Source organism: Miniopterus schreibersii, assembly GCF_964146895.1.
Source record: "Miniopterus schreibersii genome assembly, chromosome: X".
NCBI classification, from domain to species: domain Eukaryota; kingdom Metazoa; phylum Chordata; class Mammalia; order Chiroptera; family Miniopteridae; genus Miniopterus; species Miniopterus schreibersii.
Window position 1 is genome coordinate 49,568,769 of NC_138104.1, and position 18,343 is coordinate 49,587,111.

Below are 18,343 nucleotides of genomic sequence, written 5' to 3' on the forward strand. Positions count from 1 at the left end.
AAGGGTACGAGATTCTTCTTCTTTACAACTGCATAGTATTCCATGGTGTAAATGTCCCACAGCTTTTTTATCCACTCATCTGCTGATGGGCACTTGGGCTGTTTCCAGATCTTAGCTATTGTAAACTGTGCTGCTATGAACATCGGGGTACATATATCCTTTCTGATGAATGTTTCAGGATTCTTATGATACATTCCTAGGAGTGGAATCACTGGGTCGAACGGCAGCTCCATTTTTAATTTTTTGAGGAACCTCCATACTGTTTTCCATAGTGGTTGCACCAGTCTGCATTCCCACCAGCAGTGTACTAAGGTTCCCTTTTCTCCACACCCTCGCCAGCACATGTCGTTTGTTGATTTGTTGATGGCAGCCATTCTGGCAGGTGTGAAGTGATACCTCATTGTGGTTTTAATTTGCATCTCTCTGATGATTAGCAACGTCGAGCATTTTTTCATGTGTCTGTTGGCCATCCATATGTCCTCTTTGGAGAAGTGTCTATTTAAGTCCTTTGCCCATTTCTTAATTGGGTTGTTTGTCTTTCTCTTGCTGAGTGCTATGAGTTCTTTGTACACTTTGGAAATTAGCCCCTTATCAGATTCATCCTTGGGGAAAGCAGGCTTCTGAGGTCCCAGTCCCAAACCAACATGTCACACTGTCCATAGACACCATCTCCCAGGGTCTAGCAATTCTATTCTTACAGCACCAGCTGGAGAAAGTGCACTAACACTGTCATCCAAATACTGGTGATACCACCCTGCCAAGCTTGAGTCTGGCATGAAGAACTGAAGGCTGTACTCCAAAGGGCCCTGAACAGTGCTTTTTCCTCTGGAGAAACTATAGACAGCCTTAGACTAACATTGAAGCCAATGGCTGGGGAATAAGAGCAAATTTTCCCTCCCTCCCTCCCTCCTTCCCTCCCTCCCTCCTTCCCTCCCACTGAGTATGCGGGCACAATTCCCTAAGGAAGGCACCCTGGGCAGGGCCTCAGGATACTGGCAGCTGTGGAATAAGGGGGGCCAGCATGTGGAAGCCTCCCTTCAAGATCTTTGGCCAGGCACCACCAAGCTAGAAAAACAGCAGCTAATAAAACTGCTAAGATCCTGCATCACCCTCAACAAGAGGCTGCCAGAACTTTCATTCCTAGAGCTTAGATTTTCGTTACAAAACCTGCCTGCACCTCAAGCCAAGCACAGATCAACAGCTGGAGCAAAGTGCAAACCAGAACTGAGACTTTGGAGCCTTCCTCCTTAGAGGCATTCAACAGAGCCTAAAGCAGTGGGCTTCAGGGAGAGGCTGTGACAAGCTCTCTATTCTCCCCACAAGAGCTAGTGCAATTGCAAGCAGAGGAGGCAGACTTGTGCATCACTCCAAACTGAACCTGCACCATCCTGCAGGGTCATAATCACTGGGACAGAGGGCCACTGTGAAACCCGGTGGATCCCCTAGGAGTCTCACTCCAAGAGCTCTGGTGGGGTGCCCCTGAGCTGTAGGGCAAGCGGCTAACTCCCTTTTTGAGGCTGAAGACCTGCACCACTTCCAACAAGGGGCCATCAGGATTTGCATTCCCAAAATCTGTTCACACCACCAGCCAAGTTCAGACTGAAAGGGGGAAGGAATTGAAGGTCAGAACTGGGGCATCTGGACTCACCCCATTGGGAGTCTATATCAGGACTTCTCCTAGTAAACTGCAAGGAGAGAGAGGGATGACAAGCTCTCTCCCACCCCCCACAAGAGCTGGTGCTACCCCAAGCAGATGGGGCAGCCTTGATCTATTACTCCAGCACCCACCTACACCATTCTGAAGGTGCAGCCTCCTTGAGTAAAGAAGTCACAAATAAGAACTGTGAAATCTGGAATGTCCCCCTAGGAGTTTCCCTTCCAGAGCTCTGACATGGAGGTTAAAGGAAAGTACCTACAACCCCATGAGAGAGCTAAGGACCCTCACCACCTCAAGAAAAGGGTGGATTAGACTAGAATCCCGAGATTCTGGTGGTAATGCCCTACTAATCTCATATACACTGCAGTAAGGGGGAGCAAAGCAGAGTTAAGACATTGGGCTTGACTCACTTGGAGCACTCCAACAAGACCTCTGGCAGAGCACTGCAGAGATCGAAGGAAGCAAGTAGCTCTATCTCTCTTCCCAAGGGAATGGGACACCCCAAGTGAAGGGGGGTAGCCTTGTTCTCTTCCTCGAAGCTCTTCCTTCACATCCCTGCTAGGGAAGCCACACATGGGAAAGGAGATGTATCTCAGAGCTAGGACATCTCATGGGACCCCCTCAGAGCTTACCCTTAGGGTTTCTGACAGGGCATCACTAAGCTAGAAGGCAAATAGGTAGCTCCCCTCTTGAGGTCTGATATCTTGTGTCACTACATTCAAAGAAGGGGTTAGATTTGCACTCCCATCTCCAGCTGCCTCCATCTTGCTAAGTTCAATTCTGTGGGGAGAAAGTTAATCCTACCCATGAATGGGCCAATAACAATCAGCTTCCAATCCCAACAAGAGAGTGCACATAACCCACACAAGGGACATTACTACAGCATTCAGCTCAGGAGTTCAAAGAGATTTTACCACTGTGCCTCACAGAACACTTATTACATAAGGCCACCCCATAAGGACAGGGTGTCATAGTAGTTCTATCATACACATAGGAACAAAAAGAAAAAGACATCTAAAATGTGGTGACAAAGAAACAACTGCAAAACAAAACAAAAGAAAAAATCACTGCCAGAAAAATCTCTTGAATAAATGGAGGTAAGCAGCCATCAGAAATAGAGTTCAGAGTACTGTTACAAAAATGCTCAAGGAAATTAATGAGAATCAGATGACACTTAAGGGGAAGGTCCAAGAACTTAGTGAAAGCATGAAAACAGGTATAGATATGATAAATAAGAACCAGACAGAAATGAAGAATACTATGTCTGATATCAAGAATATGCTGGAAGGAATTAAAAGCAGACTTAATAAAGCAGAAGGTAGAATAAGTGACTGAGAATATAAGGTAGAAAAAAACAATCAGATCAGCAAAAAGAAAAAAGAAAAATACTTAAAAAGCATGAGTACAGTTTAAGGGATCTTTGGGACAACATGAAGTGAACAAACATTTGCAATGTAAGAGTGCCAAACGGGGAGGAAAGTGAGCAAGGGATAAAGAAACTGGTGGAATAAATAATGACAGAAAGGTTTCCTAAGCTGGTGAAGGAGGAAGCCACACAAGTTCAGGAAACACAGAGGGTTCCAAACAAGAGGGACCCAAAGAGACCCACTCCAAGACATATCATAATTAAAATGGCAAATGTTGAGGACAAAGAGGGAACATTAAAGGCTGCAAGAGAGAGACAAACAGTGACCTACAAGGGAACCCCATAAGGCTGACAGCTGATTTCTCAACAGAAAATCTTTAGGCCAGAAGGGAGTGGCATGAAGTTCTCAAAGTAATGAAAAGCAAGAGCCTGCAACCAACACTATTTTATCCAGCAAGGCTATCATTTAAAATTGGAGATGAAATAGAGAGCTTTCCACACAAAAGAAGGCTAACGGAATTCAGAACCACCAAACCAGCATTTCAAGAAATTCTAGAAGAGCTGTTTTAAGAAGAAAAAGCAATATTAAGAGAAAGGTACTTTGGCATAAAGGGAAATAATGGCATTAAGTGAGTATATTTCAATAACCTTAAGTGCATATAGATTAAAACGCTCGAATCAAAAGACATAGGGAAACTGAATAGATAAGAAAATATGACCTGTATATGTGCTGTCTAAAAGAGACTTGCCTAAGAGCAAAATATTCTCACAGGCTGAAAGTGAAAGGATGGAAAAAAATATTCCATGCAAATATAAACAAAAAAACCCTGGAAAAACAATCCTTGTTTCTGAAATAATACACTTCAAATTAAAGCACATAACAAGAGACAAAGAAGGTCACTACATAATATTAAAGGGATCAATCCAGCAGGAGGAAATAACCCTTATAAATAAATTTGCACGCAGTATAGGAGCACCTAAATATATAAAAAATTTCTTGGTGGACTTTAAGGGGGAGATTGACACCAACACAATCATAGTGAAGGACTTTAACACCTCACTCTAATCATTGGACAAATCAAGAAAAATCTCAACAGGGAAACAAAGACAGTAAATGACACACTAGATGTAATAGGTTTAGTTGACATTTACAGAACATTGCATCCCAAAGTAGCAGAATTCACATTCTTCTCAAGTGCACATTGAACCTTCTCAAAAATAAACCACATGTTAAGGCAAAAAACAAGTCTCTACAAATTCAAGATCTAATTCATGTCAAGCATCTTCTCAGATCACAATGGCATGAAACTAGATATCAACATTATAAAAAACTCAAAAATATTCAAACACATGGATGTGAAATAGCATGTTATTAAACAATGAATGGGTTACCAATGAGATCAAGGAAGAAATAAAAACTACCTGGAAAAAAAATGAAAATGAACAGACAACAACCGCAAATCTATGGGACACAGCGAAAACTGTCCTGAGAGGAAAAATCATAGCAGTACAGGCATACCTCAAGAAACACAATCATGAAACACAACAACTAAAAGAATTAGAAAGAGAAAAGGAAGAAAATTCCCCTGGAAATAGAAGGAAGAAAATAATAAAGATCAGGGCAGAAATTAAAGACATCAAGACTGAAAAAACAATACAAAAGATAAATGAAAGCAAGAGGTGGTTTTTTGAAAAGATAAATAAGATTGCAGTATTTTTAGCCAGACTCACCATGAAACAAAGAGCGAGGACCTAAATAAGTAAAATCAGAAATGAAAGAGGTGATATAACAACTGTTCCAACAGAAATACAAAGGATTGTAAGAAAATACTATGAGCAACTATATGTCAACAAACTGGACAACTTGGGTGAAATGAACAAATTCCTTAAAAAGTACAACCTTCCAAAACAGAATCAGGAAGAATCAGAAAAACCTAAATTGGCCAAACTCTTTTTATGAGGCCAGCATCATCATAATCCCCAATTTCAGGCACTACTGAAATTAAATTGCAGTCCAAAATCCCTGATGAACATAGATGATAAAATCCTCAACAAATTACTAGGAAACCAGATCCAGCAATACATAAAAAGATCATACACTAAAATGACAAAATGAGATTTGTTCCGGGGATGCAAAGCTGGTATAATATTCACAAACCAATAAATGTGATACATCACATAAACAAAATAAAGGACAAAAATCCTATGATTATATCAATAGATGCAGAAAAAGCATTTGACACAATCCAGCACCGATTTTTTATAAAAACTCTCAGCAAAGTGGGAATAGAGGGAACATACCTCGACATAATAAAGGCCATATATGACATATCTACAGGCAACATCATACTCAATGTTCAAAAACTAAAATCATTTTTCTTAAAAGCAGGAACAAGACAGGGATGTCCGCTTTCACCGCTCTTATTCAACATAGTACTGGAAGTCCTTGCCATAGCGATCGGACAGGAAGAAAACACAAAACATATCCAAGTTGGAAAAGAGGAAGGAAAACTGTCATTATTTTCAGATGACATGATATTGTACATAGAAAACCTTTAAAACTCTACAAAAGTATTACTAGATTTAATAAATGAATTTGGCAAGGTAGCTGGATACAAAATTAACATCCAAAAATCACCAGCATTTTTATACACCAACAATGAATGCTCAGAAATAAAAACTAAAATTCATTACCATTTACCATTTCAAATAAAAAAATTAGATACCCAGGAATAAACTTAACCAAGGGTGTAAAATACCTGTACTCAGAAAACTACAGGACACTGAAAAAATAGAGGAAGATATAAACAAGTGGAAGAATATACTATGTTCATGGATTGGAAGAATTACTATCATTAAAATGTCCATAGTACCCAAAGCAATGTATAGATTCAAAGCAATTCCCATTAAAATACCAACAGCATATTTCAAAGATCTAGAACAAACACTTCAAAAATTTATATGGAACCAAAAAAGACCCCAAATAGTCACAGCCATCTTGAGAAAAGACAGAGCTGAAGGATCACTTTACCAATTATCAAACTGTACTACAAAGCCATTGTAATAAAACAGCCTGGTATTGGTACAACAACAGACATATATATCAATGGAACAGAATAGAGACCCCAGAAATAGACCCACACCATTATTGTCAGTTAATATTTGACAAAAGAGACAAGAGCATACAGTGGTGTAACGACAGTCTCTTCAATAAATGGTGTTAGGAAAATTGAACAGGTACATGCAAACAATTGAAACTAGATCACCAACTTACTCTATACACAGGAATAAATTCAAAATGGATAAAAGACTTAAATGTAAGTTGCAAAACCATAAAAATCCTGGAAGAAAACATAGGCATTAAAAAGTTATGGAACCGGAGACGTTCACCTTATGGAAAGACCAAGTGGGACTCCAAGGCTTGGGCTTCAGGAGGTTTATTTTACACTGGTGGGCCCAGAGGAGTCCAATGCCAAAGTCTGAGTCCAGAGCACAATCACACAAGGAGTTATATACTGTACATGCTTCCACCTACGTGGCATCTATACCTTGCTTAGGGCGGGGAAAAGCCCTTTCTGGTTTGGCACACATGCGAACATAGCAGGATGGCAATAGGGGAAGCCCCGGAGGGGGGGATTGTCAGCCATTTTAGACTGAATGTTCCCTTATCATTCCCTCCTTTGATGCCCCAGAGGCAGTGATCCTCAGAGGGCATCATTAAAGACATCTAGTGGCTGATACCCTTGTAAAACTAGGATCTTGGCTGTGGTTAGGTGGGAGACTGAATTTTCAATGAACTTCATTAGTGGGTTGAGGACGCAATGACCTATTATGACCAGGAGGGCAATGGTGATGAGTAGCCCCACTAGGGGGAGTAACCAGGAGGACCATTGCTCTTGTCCCCACCATCCCTGGAAGTTTCTTGCTCCTTCCATTGTTTGACTTTCTCCCTGAGTTCCTTTACTTTGGTAACTACTATTCCTGACTGATTTGCGAAGTAGCAGCATTCCTCTCCTAAGAAAATGGATGATGCCAGGGTACGGTAGATAGTAAACAGTACAACTCTAGCAAGTAAAGTCCAGTCAGGAGGGGCTGTCACAGCAAGTCTAAGTCCAAGGATCAGGGTGATGAATAGGGCTGCAACTGGGAACCAGAGGTCTTCTGTGCTCATCAGGTAGCTGTCTGCCTTAGCCAGATCTTGAGGGGGGTCACCTGTGTCCGGGCTGTATCTCCAATCATCCGAGTGCTCCTCCTCAGGAATGTAGTGGGCTTTCTTGACTCTGGAATGCTAGACCCACGGGGTGATACCTGTAACTTTAAGAGCAGTGGGGGTGGTTAAAACTACAGTGTAGAGTCCTGTCCAATGTAGCCTGAGGGGTTCCTTTTTCCAGTCCTTGACCCAGACTAGATCTCCAGCCTGGAATGGATGGACCCTAGAGGGATGGGAATCCTTTCAACTGTGTACTGCTGTAGTTCTGGCAGGGTAGTTCCCAGGTCCTGGAGTTACTCTGTCAGGCTCCAGTCCCCTACTTGATGTAGGTCTCCTGGGATGCTTCCTAAACTTGGGGAGGCTTTCCATATACTAATTCAAAAGGGGAAAAGCATAACTTGCCAGGGGTGCAATGGGTATGTAGCAGGGCCAAGGGCAGTAGATCTACCCAGGAGAGACTGGTTTCTTGGCTGTATTTGGCTGATGTTTCCTTAAGGGTATGGTTCATGTGCTCTACTTTCCCTGAGCTCTGAAGCCAGTATGCCATGTGGAGTTTCCATGATATGCCAAGAGCCTTTGACAGGGTCTGGATGATTTCAGCTATGAAGGCCAGTCCATTGTCACTGTGGATGCTCAGCAGTAGTCCAAAACTAGGGATGACCTCCCGTAGGAGGGTCTTCATGACTTTTCTGCTTCTTTTAGTCCTGGTGGGAAATGCTTTGGCCCATCCTGAGTATCTGCACACTAAAACCAGGAGATACTTGTACCTGTGACTGGGCAGGACCTCCATGAAATCTATCTCTAAGTCCTCAAAAGGAGCATTTTCTGTTCTCTGGACTCCAGGAGAGGGCTGAGGTATGGAATGTGTGTTGTTCCTGGCACAGGTAGCACACTGTTCCCCTACTGCTCATCACAGTGCCAGCAGGTGGCTGATGTAATACTGTTTTTTCAGAAGGGCTTCCAGGGCAGTGTTTCCAAGATGAGTGAGCTGATGGTACTCAGATACGAGGTGAGTCCCAAGGGTTACCAGGACTATGATGTGGCTATCCGGTAGTCACCACCAGCCTTGCTCTGTGAAGGGTAGCCCCTTCTTCCTTGGCCCATTTAGTCTCCTCAGGGTTGTATTTAGGCTGGTGGGAATCTTTGAGGGCCGGAGTTGGGTCTGGATGGGGTGATTCCTTCTGGGTGGCTACTGAGTCCAGTTTATGCAATGGGCCTTTGATGTGGACCAACAGGCTGTGTGAGTACCCCTAGAGCTATCTTGTTCTTTTTGTGGATGAACAGGTTGAATGGTTTCTCAATGTGAGGCAATCCCAGTGCAGGGGTTTTCCGAGGGCTGATTGATGCTCCGGAATGCCTCCTCTGCCTCTTCTGTCCAACACAGAGGACTCCGATTGGGACTGGTTAAGGCAGCATAAAGGGTTCTTGCTATTGCCGAGAAGCCCAGAATCCAGATCCAGCAAAACCCTGCAGCCCCTAGCAACTCTCAAAGGCTTCTCTTCATCTGAGATTGCAGTGGCGAGGTGATCACCTTCTTTCTCTCGGGTCCTAAGGCCCAGCAGCTTTGTGAAAGGAGAAACCCAAGGTACCGAACTTGCCATTGGCAAATCTGGGCCTTCTTCCATGATACGCGATACCCAGCTTCTGACAGCAATTTGAGGAGGGCCCGCATTTCTGCCATGCAATTTCCTTGGTTTTGCTAGCGAGGAGTAGGTCATCCACTTACTGGATAAGGGTACATTGGACAGCCTCTCACGGGTAAGTTGATAGGTCAGGGGCTAAAGCATCCTCGAAGAGGGTGGGTAAGTTCTTAAAACCCTGTGGTAACTGGGTCCAGGCCAGTTGTACCTGTCTTCCTGTGTCTGGTTCTGTCTGTTCAAAGGCAAACAAGGGTTGGCTCTGGGGTGTGAGCCAGAGGCAGAAGGCATCCTTTAGGTCTAGGCAGGTGAACTACGTGATGGTGCCAGGAACCTGGCTGAGGAGGGTGTATGGGTTTGGAACCACTTGATGCAAGGAGACAGTTACTTTGTTAATGGCCTGGAGGTCAGGCACTGGACAGTATCCACCCCCAGGTTTCTTGGCAGGAAGGAAGGGAGTGTTCCAAGCCAATGGGCATTCTACAAGGACACCAGAGTCCCTGAGCTTGACTAGGTGGTCTCGGATACCCAAGTGTGCCTCTTGGTGGATGGGCTACTGCCTTTGCCTCTGCGGGTGAGCTCTGGATGTTGGCTCAACTATCACTGGGGCCCAGTTGAGGGGGAGTCCAAGAGGGTTATCTTCAGCCCAGATGAAAGGAAATTGTGCCCGGAACCCGGGGGGGGGGGGTTCACTTCATTCCAGAATGCTGAACAGCCTCTACTCTTCCTCTCTTGGGGTGATGACATCCATAACGAGGTGTGCAGAGTCTTCACTACCGGGGTGTAGCTGCAGGGTGGTAACCCCTCCTGGTCCAAAGGTGATCTGGGCCCCAAGCTTAGAAAGGAGGTCTCGGCCAAGAGATGGATGGGGCATTCAGGCATGTACAGGAAATCATGTCGTATCCAGTGGCCCCCGAGTTCACACAAAGGAACTTGACAGAAGGATTTCTGGACTGCCTGGTCCTTGGTTGCTCCAAGTATTGTGACTGTCCTCCCCAGGGCAGCCACAGGCATAGTGACTACTGACTGTTCTGCTCTGGTGTCTACCATAAAAGTCACATATTGGCCCCCGACATTTACCCTGACTGTGGGCTCGTGCAGGTGAAAGAGTATCAAGCCCAGTCCCCTTCAGTCAGAATCTATGCTGGCTAACCCAACAAGGTTGCCTTCTTATGGCTCCCTTCGATATTTGCTAAGTTTCTGAAGTTTTCCTTCATTGGGACACTCATTTTTCCAGTGCCTAGTCTCCTTGCAATAGGTACACAGGTCTACCCCTAGTGGGGTCCATCAATTTCCCCCCCTTTGTCGGGCGAGTATTCTTTTGCTCTCTTGATCCCTCCTCTTTGAAGGCTGCTGCTAGGAGGCTAACTTTCATCTTGTCAGGTTCTCATTTGTAGGTGACTTCTCTGTTCATGTGCCCTTCCCTGCCTATTGGTGCAGAACAGTACCCAGGGGGGGAGAGTTTGCACTATTTCTAACCAGGAATCTATATAAGGAAACTAGTCTGGGTGGCTGGGGTTTCCAGTGACAACTTGCCAGACCCAGAGGATTGTGGAGACATCCATGGTTCCCTCCAAGGGCCAACTGACCCCAAAAGTGGTCCATTCAAGTTCGCACAAAGTGCAAAGAGTGCCAGGAGTCATTTTGATGCCATAGTCCCCTAAAAAGCCTTCTCAAAGTTTTTCTGCATACAGTCTAGGATGATGGGCTTTCCCTGATGTCCTCTCACGTTCCTGTGTATGGTGTCAGATATAGACAAAAGGTGGGGGGTCCCCCGAAGGACCTCTCAGATGCCCATCCATCCACTACCTCAGGGCAACTTGGGCCGGCCTTGACTAAGGTGCACCAGTATAATTCTCAGGCTTGGTCAACCGAAGCTGATTCACTGTTATGCTGTTACAGGTGACTACAGATACGAATTGGGGCCAACTGAAATCTCATGGCTAGTGCCGTGGGATCATAGACACATTCACTCTCACAGTCATTCTCACAGTCATTCAGAGGTTATTACATTCCCTCCCTGGTTAACCCTACCTGGGGACCACTAGAGGTTCTTGAGAGGTGATCAGGCTCCCCTTCTACCCATTCAGGCAGGCCCAACTCTGTTGGGGCCCTGGGGCATTACTGTGCTTGATGCCCTGGTCCTGGTCCTGTCCCATCTCACCTCCTTGAGCCTGGTGGGGACTGCGGTGCAGGGCCAAGTGGAGGCAGCTGGATCAAAGACTGCCAAATCAGGGCAGGGCGAGCCTTCTCCTCTGCAACTCCCCCTTGTCATCCGCCACCCCATGCTCCCACCCAAACCATTGGATGCAAGGGCCAGCACAGTTGGGCTTCCCAGTCAGGGAACCAAAATGTTACAGAACCAAAGACATTTACCTTACGGAAAGACCAAGTGGCACTCAGAGTCTCGGCATTCAGGAGGTTTATTTTAGGACAGAGGGCCCATAGTAATCCAACTCCAAAATCTGAGCCCAGAGCACAATCAGGCAAGGAGTTATATGCTGTACATGCTCCCACCTACGTGGCAGCTATACCTTGCTTAGGTCGGGAAAAGCCCTTTCTGCTTTGGCATGTGAGGGAACATAGCAGGATGGCAATAGGGGAAACCGCGGGGGGAAACTGTTGGCCATTTTAGACCAAGTTTTGCTTTATCAAAAGTCAAAGACATCTTACATAGTGGAATTTTCACTGATACATCTCCTAAAGCAAGAGAAACAAAAGAAAAAATAAACAAATGGGACTACATCAAACTAAAAACCTTCTTCACAGCAAAAGAAATCAGCCTTAAATCACAAAGAAACCCCGCAGTATGGGAAAACATATTTGCCATGGATGCATCTGATAAGGGACTAATTTCCAAAGTGTAGAAAGATCTCATTCAATTTAGCAAGAAGAAGACAAACAATTCAATTAAAAAATGAGCAAAGGACCTGAATAGACACTTCTCCAAAGAGGACATACAGATAGCCAAGAGACATATGAGAAAATGCTCAACGTCACTAATCATCAGAGAGATGCAAATTAAAACGACAATGAGGTATCACTTCACACATGTCAGAATGGCTACCATCAAGAAAACAGCAAATGACACATGATGGTGAGGATATGGAGAAAGGGGAACTTTGGTACACTGCTGGTGGGAATGCAGACTGGTGCAACCACTATGGAAAACAGTATGGAGGTTCCTCAAAAACTTAAAAATGGAGCTGCCTTTTGACCCAGTGATCCCACTTCTAAGAATATATCCTAAGAATCCTGAAACACTAATCAGAAAGAATATATACACTCCTATGTTCATAGCAATGTAATTTACAATAGCTAAGATCTGGAAAAAGCCCAAGTGCCCATCAGTAGATGGGTGGATAAAATGCTGTTGAACATTTACACCATGGAATACTATGCAGCTGTAAAGAAGAATGATCTCTTATCCTTTGGGACAGTATGGAAGGACCTGGAGAACATTATGCTAAGCGAAATAAGCCAGGCAGAGAAAGACAAACATTACATGATCTCACTTATAGGTGGAATCTAAAGAACATAATAAACTGATGAACAAAATAGATTTAATGACATGAAAGCATGGAACAGACTGATGAATCTCAGAGGGAATCTGAGGTGGGTGGGGGTTGGGGAGAGATTAACCAAATAATTTATATGCATATATGCATTGCATATGGACACTTACAATCATGTGGTGATGGCCTGGGGCAGAGAGTGGGTGTGGGGTGGAAGGGGTCAATGGGGAAGGCAAGAGTCATCCATAATAATTTCAAAAATAAAGGTAAATTTTTAAAAAAGCAATTGGAAAAATATCTTGGAGTGAAAATTAAAAATTAAATTTAAAAAAATAAAGAATAGGGAAGCTAACACCTAATTATATCAACACAAAAAGACATTTTCAAGACATATTTTGTTCAGAGTGGCATAAACTAATGACAAAGAATGTTCAAGGCAACTAGGGAAACAATTGTAATATACAAAGGAAACTCCATTAGCTTATTATGAAATTATTCAGTAGAAACAGTGTAAGCCATGAGAGAATGGAAGGAAATATTAAAAGTATTGAAAGAGAGGAAGCATCAGCCAAGTAAAATCTATACAGCAAAGTTATTCTTCGAATAGAAGGATAAATAAACACTTTTCCAAAAATACCAGAGAATTTACCACTACAAGACCTGCATTATAAGAAATGTTAAAAGAAGCTTTTGTACCAGAAACAAATAAACAAAAGTATAACAAAACTTTGAGTAAGGCGACTAACAGTTAGACAGAATCAGGAAATTACAACTCTACTTCATATAAGATATTAAGCACTTAATTGCAATATAATGGTTAAAGAGGGAAAAGTGCATTAAAAATAAATATAACTTGCAATCTGGCAATGAATGCACAACAAAAAGAGATACTTTGTGAAAACAAAGTCATAAAATGGGAAGAGAAAATGGACTGAATGTGTACAGGTAAATGAAGATAAGAAGAAATCAGAAGAAATGGGACTATTTTATATATGAGCCATTTACACAACCTAATGATACCAAAAATAAACAAATTCAGAGCTGAGACACAAAACATAAAGCATGAGGAAATTTTAAATAATCATAACAAATTGCCAAACTAAAATAACAGACAGAATCACAAGGAAAAAGAAACAATGAGATAGAGAGCAACCAGAAAACAAAGATAAAATGGCTGTAGTAAGTGCTCATGTATCAATAATCATCCTAACTGTAAATGGACTGAAATAAAAATTCAAAAGGAACAGGGTAACAGATAGATTAAAAAATAAGACCCAACTATGTGTTGACTACAAGAGATTCACCTCAGCTCCAAAGACAAACATAGGCTCAAAGTGTAGGAGTGGAAGATGATACTCCAAACACAGCATCCAGAGAAAAGTGAGTGTAGCAGTACTTCTATCAGACAAAATAGATTTCAAAGTAAAAAAGGTAATAAGACATGAAATGGACATTTAATAATGATAAAGGGGAAATTCATGAAGAATACATTATGCTCATTAATATGTAAGCGCCCAGCCTGGAAACACCAATATATATAAAACAATTCCTAACAGAACTAAAGAGAGAAGCTGACAAAAATACAATTATAAGAGGGGGCCTGAATGCTCCACTTACACAGCAATGAATAGATCATCTGGACAGAAAGTCAACAGGAGGAAATCAGCCTTGAGTAACACATTAGAACCCATGGACTTAATTGATATTTATAGAACTGTCCATTCCAAAAATGACAGAATACATAATCTTCTCAAGAGCACATGGAATATTCTCAAGGATGTACCATATATTGAGGCACTAAATTAGTCTTAATAAATTTAAGAATACTGAAATCATACTAAACATATTTTCTGATCATAACAATATGAAACTGGAAATTAACAACAAAGAGAAAGCTGGAAAAACAACAAATATGCAGAGATTAAACAGCATGGTATTGAACAACAATTGGGTCAAATAAGAAATAAAAGAGATCAAAAGAAACATAGAGACAAATAGAAATAAAAATACGACATACCAAAATTTTAGGGATACAGCAAAAGCTGTAGTAAAAGGGAAGTTTATAGCATTACAGGTCTACCTCAACAAACAAGAGAATTTCAAATAGACAATCTAACATTATACATTAAAGAACTAGAAAAAGAAGAACAAATGAAGTCCCATATCAGTAGAAGAAAAAATAAAAATAAGAGCGGAAATAAATTAAATTGAGAAAAAAATGACTATAGAAATAATTAACAAAACAAAGAGATATTTTTTTGAAAAAATATACAAAAACATGACAAACCTCTGGCTAGACTCACTAAGAAGAAACAAGAAAAAACTTAAATAAAATCAGAAATGAAAAAGGGGAAGTTAAAAGCAACACCACAGAAATACAAATGTTTATAAAAGAATGCTATGAAAGGTTATATGCCATCAAATTTGATAACTCAGAAGAATGGGACAAATTCTCAGAAGTATACAACCTTCCCAGAATGAATCATGAAAATGTAGAAAACCAAACAGGCCAATCACTAGTAAGTAAATTGAAACTGTAATAACTCCCCCCGCCCCCCCCCAAAAAAAGTCTAGGGCCAGATGGCTTGATTGTTGAAATCAATCATGCATTCAAAGATTTAATACCAACTCTTCCTAGCTTCTTTCAAAAATTGAAGAAGAGGCAATACTTCCTAACTCATTTAATAAAGTCAAAATTACTCTGATACCAAGCCAGTCAAGGACAACACACACACACACACACACACACACAAATTACGCTCCAATAGCTCTTATGAACATAGATGTAAAAGTCCTGACCGAAATACTATCAAATGAAATACAACTATACATTAAAAAGATCACAAATCATGATCAAGTGGGGTTCATTCCAGAGATTCAAGAATGGTTGAAAATTTGTAAATCAATCAACACAATAGATCTAATTAATAAAATAAACTATACAAATTATATGATAATTTGAATGGATGCAGGAAAAAAATTTGATATGATAAAACATCAATTTATTATAAAAATCACTCAATATTGCCCGGCTGGGCATGGCTCAACAGTTGAGCGTCAACCTGGGATCCAGGTGATCAGGGTTCGATTCCCGGTCAGGGCACATGCCTGGGTTGCAGGCTCGATCAATGACTCTCTCATCATTGATGTTTCTATCTCTCTCTCCCTCTCCTTTCCTTCTCTGAAATCAATAAAGATATATTTAAAAAATCACTCAATAAAGTAGGTATGAAGGAAAAATACTGTGAAATAATAAAGGCGATATATAACAAAACCTCAGCTAACATTATAGTCATTGGTGAAATCCGGAAGCATTTCTTCTAAGATAAGGAACAAGATAAGAATGTCCAATCTCACTAATTCTACTCAATGTAGAATTGAAAGTCCCAGCCACAGCAATCAAAGAAAAAGAAATAAAAAGCATCCAAATTGGGAACAAAGAAGTAAAACTTTCACTATTTGCAGATATGATTCTAAATTAAAAAACAACAACAACTCCACAAAAAATCTATTAGAACAATAAGCATGTATGTTAAAGTTACAGGATTCAAAATCAATATATAACATCTGTTGCATTCCTATATACTAACCACAAAATATTAGAAAAAAATGAAAAAAATCCCATTTACAATTGCAACAAAAATAATAAAACACCTACAAATAATCTCAGAGAAGGTAAAGAACCTGCACACTAAAAACTATAAGACATTATTGAAAGAAATTGAAGACATAAAAATGAAAAGATATTACTAGTTCATGTATTGGAAAAAGTAGCAATGTTAACGTGACTATATTACCAAAAACAATATACAGATTTTTTTGTTGTTGTTGTTTAAAATATTACAGATGTCCCTTTATCTCCCCAATGATCCAATCCACCCCATTTCACCCCCCCTTGCCAGTGCCTCTTTACACCATTGTCCATGTCCTTGGGTTGTACATATATGCATATAAATTCCTTGGTTAATCTCTCCCCCTCCACCCACCTGCCCTCCTCCATCCCTCTGTAATTCGTCAGTCTGATCAGTGCTTCCATGTCATTGAATCTATTCTATTTATCAGTTTATTCAGTTCTTTAGATTCCACATATAAGTGAGATCATGTGATGTTTGTCTTTCTCTGCCTGACTTATTTTGCTCAGCATAATATTCTCCAGGACCTTCCATACTGTCCCAAATGGTACAAGGACCTTCTTCTTTACATCTGTGCAGTATTTCATGGTGTAAATATCCCACAGCACTTTTATCCACTCATCTGCTGATGGGCACTTGGGCTGTTTCCAGATCTTAGCTATTGTAAATTCCACTGCTATGAACATAGGGGTGCATATATTCTTTCTGATTAGTGTTTCAGGATTCTTAGGATATATTCTTAGAAGTGGGATCACTGGGTCAAAAGGCAGCTCCATTTTTAAGTTTTTGAGGAACCTCCATACTGTTTTCCATAGTGGTTGCACTAGTCTACATTTCCACCAGCAGTATACTAGGGTTCCCCTTTCTCCATATCCTCGCCAGCATGAGTCGTTTGTTGATTTGTTGATGGTAGCCATTCTGACAGGTGCGAAGTAATGCCTCATTGTTTTTTTAATTTGCACCTCTCTGATGATTAGCAATGTTCAGCATTTTCTCATATGTTTCTTGGCTATCTGTATGTCCTCATTGGAGAAGTGTCTATTCAAGCCCTTTGTCCATTTTTTAATTGGGTTGTTTGTCTACCCCTTGCTGAGTAATATGAGTTCTTTGTATACTTTGGAAATTAGCCCCTTATCAGGTACATTCTTGGCAAATATGTTTTCTGAGACTGTGAGGTTCCTTTGTATTTTGCGGCTGTTTTCTTTTGCTCTGCAGAAGCTTTTTAGTTGTAGTCCCATATGTTCATTTTTTCTTTTGTTTCTCTTGCCCTAGGAGATGTATCAGTGAAAATTCCACGACATGGGATGTCTGTGAGTTTATTGCCTATGTTTTCTTCCAGGACTTTTATAGTTTTATGACTTCCATTTAAGTCTATTATCCATTTTGAGTTTATTTTTGTATATGATGAAAGTTGGCGGTCTACTTTTATTTTTTTGCATTTACCTGTCCAATTTCCCCAGCACCATTTATTGAAGAGACTTTTTTTTCCCCTAAGGTTGTCCATGGTGTATTGATAATATTACAGCAGAAAGATTCAAATGGCTCCACGTGGTGTTTTAAAATTCATCCCGACTGTAGGCTGAGTGACCTGCAGGTTGGACAGGCTGCCAAAATTCAAGAGCTTCAGCATATCCTTCGTGTTAGGATCAACTTCAATGATCTCCTGATCCAGAGCTGAGACCTTGGGTACGTAATGGCCTCTCCTCTGTCTCTCCTCTTTCTGCAGCTTGATGGAGATGCCTCTCACAGGGCCTCACTGGAAGCGCTTCATTAGGTGTGCGACGTACCCATGATCTTATTCCAGAGCTTCTTGCTGAGAATGATGGCGATCTCCTCACACAAGTGCTTGTTGGTGTTGAAGTCATTTACCAGGCACATGTAGTACTTCCTGATCATGCCACTGGCTGCCTTCTTCACGGTCTTGGTGCAAACGCGGCCCATCTTGGTGGGTCCCTGGTGAGAGAGCAAAGAGACTGTCTTTACTCCATTGTACGTTCTTGCCTCCTTTGTAAAATATTAACTGGACATAATGGAGTGGATTTATTTCTGAGGTTTCTGTTGTGTTCCATTCATCAATATATCTGGTGTTGTACCAATACCAGGGTGTTTTGATTACAATGGCTTTGTAGTGCAGTTTGATATGCTGTAAAGTGATCTCTCCCACTCTGTTCGTTTTTATCAAGATGGCTGCAGGTATTCAGTGTCTTTTTTGCAATATAAATTTTTGAAATGCTTGTTCTAGATCTGTGAAATATGCTATTGGTATTTTAATAGGGATTGCATCAAATTTATAAATTGCTTTGGGTAGTATGGACATTTTAATGAT

General features: G+C 41.3%; 1 pseudogene across 1 annotated transcript; it reads right to left on the reverse strand.

The window, feature by feature from the left end:
- Nucleotides 1-17,546: 17,546 nt before the first annotated feature.
- On the reverse strand, nucleotides 17,547-17,958 carry LOC308551313 (small ribosomal subunit protein eS17 pseudogene; annotated as a pseudogene). Its single transcript has one exon. The product of its transcript is annotated as a small ribosomal subunit protein eS17 pseudogene (transcript).
- Between the last annotated feature and the right edge of the window lie 385 nt (nucleotides 17,959-18,343).